Genomic DNA, 10,840 nt, shown 5'->3' on the forward strand with positions numbered 1-10,840 from the left:
AGACACCACCAAAGGAAACAGTAAACTTCCAGGACCTGACCCCAAAGAAATGAAGATACACACTGCCTGACAAACACTTCAAAATAATTGTACTAAAGGTGCTGAAAGAGTTACAAGAGAACACAGATAAACTTTTTTTTTTTTTTTAATTATTTCTTGGGCCACTCCCGCGGCATATGGAGGTTCCCAGGCTAGGGGTCTAATCAGAGCCGCAGCCACCAGCCTACGCCAGAGCCACAGCAACGCCTGGATCTGAGCCGCGTCTGCAACCTACACCACAGCTCATGGCAACACCGATTGTTAACCCACTGAGCAAGGGCAGGGATCGAACCCGCAACCTCATGGTTCCTAGTCGGATTCGTTAACCGCTGCGCCGCGACGGAAACTCCCCAGATAAACAATTTAATGAAATCAAGAAAGTAATACAAGAACAAAAGTTTCAACAAAGAGACAGAAAACTTCAGACTTTTGCCTTGTTGCATCTGAGAAAGCAAGGTGGGTCACCAGCAGCTCTGCTAGAGTGATCCAAGAAAATGTGACCATCAGAATTACCACTGTGGTGCAGTGGAAACGAATCCAAGAGGTATCCATGAGGACACAGGTTCGATCCCTGGCCTCACTCAGTAGGTTAATGATCCGGCATTGCCATGAGCTGTGGTGTAGACTGCAGATGTGTCTTGGATCCCAGCATTGCTGTGGCTACAGTGTAGACTGGCAGCTACAGCTCTGATTCAACCCCTCACCTGGGAACCCCCATATGCCGTGGGTACAGCCCTAAAAAGACAAAAAAAAAAAAATCAACCCCAAATAATCTTACCCAAGACACATGATAATAAAACTATCAAAAGTCACAAAGAAAATTCTAAAGCAGCAAGACAGAAAAAATTCCTCATAGATGAGGGAACCCTCACAAGGCTCTGAGTAGATTTCTGGGCAAAAAAGCTACAGAACAGCAAGGTTCAGGATGGTATATTCAAAGTGCTAAATAAAAATTTCCAACCAAGAATAATTACACAGGAAAGCTGTCCTTCAGAAATGAAGGAGAGATAAAGACCCTTCCAAACAAACAAAAGCTGAAGGAGTTCATCACCTCAAGATTTGCCTTACAAGAAATGCTAAAAGGAGTTCTTCAAGTTGAAATGAAAGCACACTAATTAGTGACAGGAAAACATATGAAAATATAAAGCAATGGTTACAGCTATGTAGAGTCAAATTCAGAATACTTCAATATGGTATGTTATTCGCTTAACTCTAATATAAAAGTCAAAGGACAGGAGTTCCCACTGTGGCACAGTGGGTTAAGAATCCAACTACAAGAGTTCTCATTGTGGCTCAGGAGGTTAAGAACCTGACCTAGCAGGTTCGATACCTGGCCTCTCTCAGTTGGTTAAGGATCCGGCGTAGCTGTAAACTGCTGCAGCGGTCACAGGTGCTGCTCCAGATCTGACATTGCTGTGGCTGTGGCGTAGGTCGGGAGCTGCAGCGCCAATTCGACTCCTAGCCCAGGAACTTCCATATGCTGCAGGTGTGGCCCTAAAAAAAAAAGAAGAAGAAGAAGAAAATACTACTTCAGTGGATTGAGTCATCATGGAGGCCTGGGTTTGGTTCCTGGTCCACGGCAGTGGGATAAAGGATCTGGCATTGCCGCAGCTGTGGTGTGGGATTCAACCCCTCGCCCAGGAACTTCCATATGCTGTGGAAAAGAATAATTAGCTAATGAAGAGGCAATATAAAAAGATGTAAACTGTGGCATCAAAAACATAAAACGTGTGTACGGGGAGTAAAAGGATAGTTTATATGTGATCGAAGCTATTATCAGCCTAAAACAAACTGTTATAAGTTGTTTTATTTAAGTCTCATGGTAACCACAAAGCCAACATTTACAGCAAATACAGAAAAGATCAAGAGAAAGGAATCAAAGAATGGTCTAAATAATATGGGTACATTAAAAGTGTATTATCATCCGCTTTTACAGATGAGGAAACAGAAGTTGTTAAAATGCACCGGTCTGTCTGCGTGGGGAGATGGCACCATTAACCACTGTTTTTCTGCCACGCTAATGTGACAACCTAGGTCCAGTGATTTCTACTAAAAAACAACAGGAGGAAGAAGTCTACAGAAAAATTGGGAAACCCAGAAGAGAAAAAAAAAAGAAAGAAACATACTACCCATTGTCTACAAAGACAAAATCTGTTAGCAATTTTCTTTCTTTCCTTCCAGGCTTCTTCTGAAGCATTATCTGATAATATTTCATATTAATACTTGAGTATTCACAGAGTAGTCTTAAAACTAGTACCTCATATTTCTTACTTTTTAAGAAACTCACATTATTAGACATTATGAGGCAACACAAAGCTCACCTTTAAAGAGGTTAAACTGCTAGCAGAAGGCAGTAGACAAACTGAGGGCCATGTTTGCAACCCAGCCTATATTTACACATAAGGCATACTCAAAAGTAAGGAAACATTTAAAACATTCAGAATCAAATGAAAGGTCAGCACAGTTAGCATAAGATCTCTTAGCAATACAAATGTTAATTTACCTACCTTTAGGAAGGAATCAAAAGTAAAACAAAATTATTAAAGTTTCTAAAAGCATGGCTCTGAGAATTTGCTTCATTCAACAAATGTTTATTATTGGGCGCTATTACGTGTCTGGCACTAACCCACTCTGAGATAGAAAAGCGAACAGGACCAAATCTCTACCATCTTGAGCATCTCATTCTACGGTGGGAGCCTGAAAATAAACAAGGACTAAATAACGTAAGTGAAAGAACAGACTGTGTGTCAAATGCTTGCATCTAACTGTCCTGGGGGCCAAAGGTCTCACAAAGGTTCCTCAACTAAAACTCAAAGGACAAGTTAGGGGTTCCATAAGCAAACAAAGGGAAGGACACCGCAGACTGAGAGAAAAATACATGCAGAGTTGCCGAAACATGAGTGAGCATGGCATGGTGGAGAAATCACCACTCCGGTTGGTGGTTAGCAGGTATGTAAAGAAGCTGGAAGAACAGGCAGGTGCCAGACAGTGATGAGCCTCTTAAGCCATTTGCAGGACTGATTAACCAATTAGATTTCTCTGAAAAAGGAATAGAAAATCTAGAATAACACCCAAGTTTCTGACTAAGCCACTAAGTTTCTGACATAGCATCTGCTAAGCTTCTACAGAAGCAAAACCAAACATGGAAAGAAAAACGACAAATTCAGTTTTACCCTGTTCAACTTGAGATGCTTATGGGACATAGGATAGCCAAGAGGAGAGATCCTACAGAGAGAAGTCTGCCCTGATCTGGAATTCAGCAAAGAGTTTTAGGCTTAAGGTATATTTTTTTTGGGGGGGGGGCACACTTGCAGCATGTGGAAGTCCCCAGGCCAGGGATGGAACCCATGCCACAGTTGCAACCTGTGTGCCACGGCTGCAGCAATGTCAGATCCTTAACCCACCACACCACAAGCGAACTTCGTTAAGGTATTTTTTTAAGTTGAAGTATAGCTGATTTACAGTGTTGTGTTAGTCTTGCTATACAGCAAAGCAATTCAGATGTATGTGCATGTCTCTCTCTATATATATTCTTTTTCATATTATTTTCCATTATCTTTTATTACAGGATATTGAATATAGCTCCCTGTCCTAGGATGTTATCTATTTTATATGTAGTAGTTTTTAATCTGTCAATCTCAAACTCTTAATTTATCCCTCCCCCACTTCCTTTTGGTAACCCTAAATTTGTTTTCTCTGTGAGTCTGTTTCTAAGTTCGTTTGTATCATATTTTAGTTTCTACAAATAAGTGATATCTGTCTTTTTTGTTCTGACTTACTTCACTTAGTATGATAATCCCTAGTTGCATCCATATTGCTACAAATGGCATTATTTCATTCTTTTTATGGCTGAGTAGTATTCCATGTATATAAACCACATCTTCTTTATCCATTTATTTGTCAGTGGATATTTAGGTTGCTTCCAAGTCTTGGCTATTGTGAATAGTGCTGCTATGAACACAGGGATGTGTCTATCTTTTCCAATTAGAGTTTTCCCTGAATAGGAGTGGGACTGCTGGACAATATGGCAACTCTATCTCTATTTTTAGTTTTTTAAGGAACATCCATACTGTTTTTCACAGTGAATTAACCCCCATTCCCACCAACAATGTAGAAGAGTTCCCTTTTCTCCACACCCTCTCCAGAATTTATTATTTGTAGACTTTTTAATGATGGTTATTCTGACTGGTGTGAAGTGATACTTCATTTTAGTTTTGATATGCTTTTCTCTAATAATTACCAAAGCTGAGCATCTTTTCATGTACCTATTGGCCGTGTGTATGCCTTCTGTAGAGAAATGTCTATTTAGGTCTTCTGCCCATTTTTCAATTGGGTTTTTTTTTTGTTATTGAGTTGTATGTGCTGTTTATATATTTTGGAATTTAAGCCCTTGTTGGTTGCATCGTTTGCAAATAATTATTCCCAGCCTGTAGGTTATCTTTTCATTTGGTTTATGGTTTCCTTTGCTTAGCAAAAGCTTATAAATTTGATTAGGTCTCTTTTTTTTTTTTGTCTTTTTGTCTTTTTGCCACTTCTTGGGCCGCTCCTGCGGCATATGGAGGTTCCCAGGCTAGGGGTCGAATCGGAGCTGTAGCCGCCAGCCTACGCCAGAGCCACAGCAACGTAGGATCCGAGCCGCGTCTGCGACCTACACCACGGCTCACGGCAACGCCGGATCGTTAACCCACTGAGCAAGGGCAGGGATCGAACCTGCAACCTCATGGTTCCTAGTCAGATTCGTTAACCACTGAGCCACGACGGGAACTCCTATTTTTGCTTTTATTTCTATTGCCTTGGGAGACTGACTTAAGAAAATATTGCTAAGATTTATGTTAGAAAATGTCTGCCTATGTTCCCTTCTAGGAGCTGTATGGTGTCATGTCTTATATTTAAGTCTTTAAGGTTTAAAGTATTTTATAAACTATCATCATCAACCAGATTATACATGACTAGAGAAAATCTATACAAAATTCTCAGCAACTGAACCAAGTATTCCACAGAAATTAGAGGGTTTTTTTTTTCCCCCCTAAGGTGGCTCAACCATGTTTTCCACAGAAATTACAAGAGTTTTTTCCCTCACACCCAAGATATGCTACACTAGCTTCCATACTGTCTTCATTAAGGAAACGAAAGCACAAAGTTTGGGGATTATAGTCCCTACTGACATGGAGGAATCACAAAATTAACTCACATTTATTTTGACCCTCAAATGTGCTAGGAACCTGTACTCTAATTTTTGTCTATATCTATCCTTCCCTCACAAGCCTCCACATGCTGATTAACAAGGGGAAAATAACCTTTAAAACATTAAATGTCCAAACTCGTTGAAGTTAAATAGTCCCTTTAGAATAGTTTCCGTCACTTAGCTGGTTTTCTCCCAACCTCCTTTTTCTCCCTAAGTTCTGCTGGCCTATGGGGAGAGAGGTGTGGGGTGTACATGACTTGGTAGCAAGGGGAGAAAGGGCCCTATTCCTCATGCTGGCCCTTAGAGGTGTGCTGACCAGTGTCGGCTGGTCTCTGACACAATGTCTCTTAGAGCCTGGCTGCTGGGAGCCTTGCTGGCCTCCAAAGTCCATTCCATGACTGGTGTACCTACGACACTTTCTCGTGGCCAGGCTGCTCTACAAGTGCTCCCAGGCCAACTCTGAGGTATACCTATGATTGTGGTTAGGTGTAAATCAGGCATCCTGCGCTGGGGGATTTAGTGCAGAGCACAGATCTCCCCCCACTGTAGTCACCTCCCTTTGCCATTTATGGGTTCTGTCCATGCCACACCCATGGTGCTGCTGTGCTCAGGCAGTCAAATCGGAAAGCCTGCATTTACTTTCCTCACTGTGCTGTCAAATCAATGTGGCTGCGGCCAGGCAAATACAGGGCAATCTAAGATCTTCCTGAGTCCCAAACAAGGTACCCAAAACTCCTTCCTACCCTCTAGTTCCCTCAATCATCTACCACACCTCTGGCTCGCTGAGACGATGAGACAAAGCCCAAAGAAAGGAAAGCACTTACATCTGACCTCCTTCTCTTTCCCTGGGAAAGCCTTAGTGGTAAATGGGGCAGTACCTTAAACTACAGGAGGACACTATGAACTGAAATCTCTAAGCTAGGGTGGAAACGAGGAGAATAAAAGATGCAGAAAATCATCTCTCAAGACAATGCCCTGGCTTGCAAAGGTATTAACTTACTGAATAACTCAATTTTGCATGTCAGAAGCTAAGTATCATCTCTCTCTGATTTACTTCTAAGAAGAAGTAAAAAAGACCCATACCCTCCCCACCAATGGATGCCTCCCCAAAACCAAAGCGAATGTTTTGTATGGGAAAGGCAAGGTAAAAGACGGGAAGGACAATAATAATTTTCCAAAGATTGCCTCCATTGCGCATATCCACAGCTTCCATTGAAAAAGAGATAGACGATTTCATTTTAACATAATTACAGTCCAATACATACAGACACACACTCATACCTCTATAACGCTTTTTGCCTTTACATATATGACCTCTAAAAATCTTACTTTTGGAGTTCCCATTGTGGCTCAGTGGTTAAGAACCCAATATAGTGTCCATGCGGATGCAGGTTTGATCCCTGACCTCACTCACTAGGTTAAGGATCCAGCACGGCCACAAACTGCAGTGTAGATTGCAGATGTGGCTCGGATCAGGCATTGCTATGGCTGTGGTGTCAGCTCTCATTCGACCCCTAGCCCAGGAACTTCCATATGCCACACATGCAGCCCTAAAAGGAAAAAAAAGAAGCTAAAAATCTTACTTTCCCATATTCATGTACATCATCAACTTTGATTAGTAAAGTACTAGAATTTTTAAATTATTTTCTTACATTTATTATGAGATGATAAAGAGAAGTTAAAGGTCTCCTCTAAGGAAAAAAAAATTTTTTTCCATGTCCTGGCTATTGTGAATAGTGCTTTTTTTTTGTCTTTTTAGAGCAACACCTGCGGCATATGGAGGTTCCCAGCCTAGGGGTCGAATTGGAGCTGCAGCTATGGACCTACACCACAGCCACAGCCAGGCCAGATCCAAGCCTTGTCTGTGACCTACACCACAGATCCTTAACCCTCTGAGGGAGGCCAGGGATCAAACCTGCGTCCTCATGGATACTAGTCAGATGTGCTTCCACTAAGCTTCAATGGAAACTCCAGGGGAAAAAAAAAAAATTTAATGACCAATACAGGTCTTAAGCTACATATATAATTTGTAATAGGCAGGGAAATATTTTTAGACAGTCTTTGTTGAATACATAATACCATCATACATACATATAAAATCGGTGTTTCACTGCCCATTGCATCCTACTTGTTACGGCAAGACCCCCAGGACTTTACTAAGTTTCTCCCGCTGCAAATATTTCTCAGAACCCCAGGGATACAGTACATGCATTAAAGCAATGAGCCTGCGGCATCCTTGGTTTTTTCCTGCTCTAGCCCCTGTCTGGTTTATGTCTCAACAATCTCCCAGGCGTACAGACACTGCTAGACACTACCAATTCCCACAGACTATAGTCTCCTGCCATCACTACTGTTCAAGTACTGGTGCCTCCAGGGGCCAAAAGTGCAACATTAGTAAAAAGGCTTCTCCCCACGCTTTTGGCTCACACTCTTTCAGAGAAATACCATACGCATGCCAAAATGTCTCACAAAGTTTTTATGAAATAGTTCTTTCAATTTTCTCATAACATTTATCTAACGTGGCTTTCTGAATTCAGATATGTCCATGACGAGCTGAACTCAAAGCCAAATCTGAGTGGCAGATTCATACTACCTCAAAAATCACTGTTCTCCCTATAAAGACTGGGTCTTTGTTTCCAGATCAAACTGGTCTAAGGGACCCTTAAGATGAGTTCCATTCTACTTTCTCAGTGATTCTTTCAAGGAGAATTCTGGTGGGACTATCAGAACATCCCCAAGGATGTCTGAACCCTATCCATGAATATAGCTTAGACTAAAGGTGGTATATCTCCTATTTTTTTCTTCCAAATCTAAGGGAATAATAAATAGAGGCTTCAGAGTTCAAAATACTGCTGCTGTGCTTTTAGGACCAGTATTCCATGTTCTGCGCCTAACGAAAGTAAGAATTCTTTCAAGATACTAGGGTCTGTGGGAGCTATCTCCCTAAATTGAAAGACAAAGGTAGATTAGAGCGAGTGACATGAACATGTTGGTGGTATAGGAATTTCTAGCACTCATCCTCTCTTAAAAACAGCAAAAATACCTTAAACAAGACGTAAGAATTTTGGGTAAGGGATCACAGTACCTAATCCAATGTAAAAATGGGTAGAGGACCTGATGGCTTCTTTTTTTTTTTTTTTTTTTTTTTTTGGCTTTTTAGGGCCGTACCCACGGCACATGTAGGTTCTCAGGCTAGGAGTCTAATTAGAGCTACAGCTGCCGGCCTACACCACACTCACAGCAACACCGGATCCAAGCCACGTCTGTGTCCTACACCACAGCTCACAGCAACACCAGATCCTTAACCCACTGAGCAAGGCCAGGAATCGAATTCACAACCTCTTGGGTCCCAGTTGATTCATTGCCACTGCACCACGACAGAAACTTCAGAGATTTTTTTTTTTCTTTTAAGAAGACATATAAATGACCAACAGGTACATGAAAAGATGGTCAATACCACGAATTATCAGAGAAATGTGAATCAAAGCCACAATGTTGTCGCACAACAGGATCAGGGGCATCTCTGCAGCACCAGGACAGAGGTTCGATTCCCAGCCTGGCACAGTGGGTTAAAGGACCTGGCATTGCCATAGATGTGGCATAGCTCACAACTGCAGCTCAGATCTGATCCCTGGCCCAGGAACTCCATATGCTGCGGAGTGGCCAAAAAAACCCCACAATGTGCTAACACCTTACACCTGACAGAATGGCTATTATCAAAATGACAGGAGATAACAAGTGCTGGTAAGGATGAGGAGAAAAGAGAACCCTTGAGCACTATTAGTAGGTATGTAAATCGGTGCCACCACCACGAAAAAGAATATGAATGTAGAATTACCATATGATCCAGCAATCCCACTCCTGGGCACATATCTGGGAAAAAACTACAATTCAAAAAGATACACGCACCCATATGTTCATAGCAGCACTATGCACAAGAGCCAAGACACGGAAGCAACCTAAACATCCACTGACAGAGGAATGGATTAAGATGTGGTACATATACACAATGGAATACTACTCAGCCATAAAAGGAACAAAATAATGTCATTTGCAGCAGTATGGATGCAATTAGAGATTCTCATACTAAGTAAGTCAGAAAGAGGAACACAAATACATATGATAACACTTATTATATGAAATCTAAAATATGACACAAATGAACCTATCTATAAAACAGAAATGGACTCACAGAGAGAACAGACCTGTGGCTGCCAAGGGGAGGGGGGAGGAAGAAGGATGCACCAGGAGTTGAGGATTAGTAGATGCAAACTATCACATCTAGAATGAATAAGCAATGAGGACCTACTGTGTAACACAGGGAACTATATCCAGTCTCTTGTGATGTACCATGATGGAAAATAATATAAGAAAGGGAATGTGTGTATGTGTGTGTGTATCTGACTGTATATGTATATATAAATGTGTATATGTATGAATACATCACTTTGGTGGACAGCAGAAATTGGCACATCATTGTAAATCAACCATATTTTTTTTTAATTTTTAAAAAGAAAACCTTAGCCTAAAAAAAGAAAAAGAGTATGAAAGTTCCTTTAAAAACAAAAAATATAACTACCGTATGATCCAGCAACTCCGGAGCTCCTGCCGTGGTGCATCTTGGCATCTTGGGAGTACTGGGACTCAGCTTGGATCCCAAGCTCTGCACAGTGGGTTATGGTTGCAGTGTTGTCGCAGCTGTGGCTTAAGTCACAACAGTGGCTCAGATCTGAGCCCTCGCCTGGGAATTCCATATGCTGCCAGGCAGCCACAAAAGAAAAAAAAAGGAAAAAAGAAATGATCCAGCAACCCCACTTCTGGGCATGTATCCAAAGGAAATGATATCACTATCTCAAAGAGATGTCTGCTCCCCGCTGTTCACGGTAGCACTATTCAAAACGACCAAGACATGGATATAACCTAAGTGCCCGTTTACGGATGAATCAATAAAGAAAATGTGGTATATATAAATAAATAAATATATATATATATATATTATTCACTCGTAAAAAAGGAAATCTTGTCATTTGTGACAACATGGATGGATCTTGCTAGGCGAAATGTCAGATAGAAAGACAGACATTGTATGATCTCGTATGTACAACTGAAAGAAAGCTGAATTTGCAGAAATAGTAGAATAATAATAGTGGTTGCCAGAGGCTGGGAGCAGGGGATACGGGAGTTGTCGGTCAAAGGGTACAAACTTACGATTACAAGATGGAGCTCCAAGGTCAAGTATGATGACTACAGTTTACAACACTGTGTTACATATTTGAAAGTTGCTCTGAAATGTTCTCACCACAAAAAGAAAATAGTAATTATGTGAGGTGATAGAAGTATTAACTAACTTATTATGGTAATCATTTTGCAATATGTATGTGTAGCAAACCACTATATTACACACCTTACACTTACATGTTGTGTGTGAGTAACATCTCAATAAATATGAGGAAAGGAGAATTTAACACTAAAAAAGAAAGACATGGGTAGGGGATTGAGAGGCATAAGGTATTATTATAAAATAAGCAACGAGGATATATTGTACAACATGAGGAATTTAGCCAATATTTTATAATAACTACAAATGGAATATAATCTTTAAAATTTGTGAATTAC

This window comes from Sus scrofa, chromosome 6 (genome assembly GCF_054392235.1).
Source record: "Sus scrofa isolate SSC_HxYL_T2T_F1_AM1 chromosome 6, Sscrofa_HxYL_maternal_Yorkshire_Landrace_v2.0, whole genome shotgun sequence".
Classification (NCBI taxonomy): Eukaryota; Metazoa; Chordata; class Mammalia; order Artiodactyla; family Suidae; genus Sus; species Sus scrofa.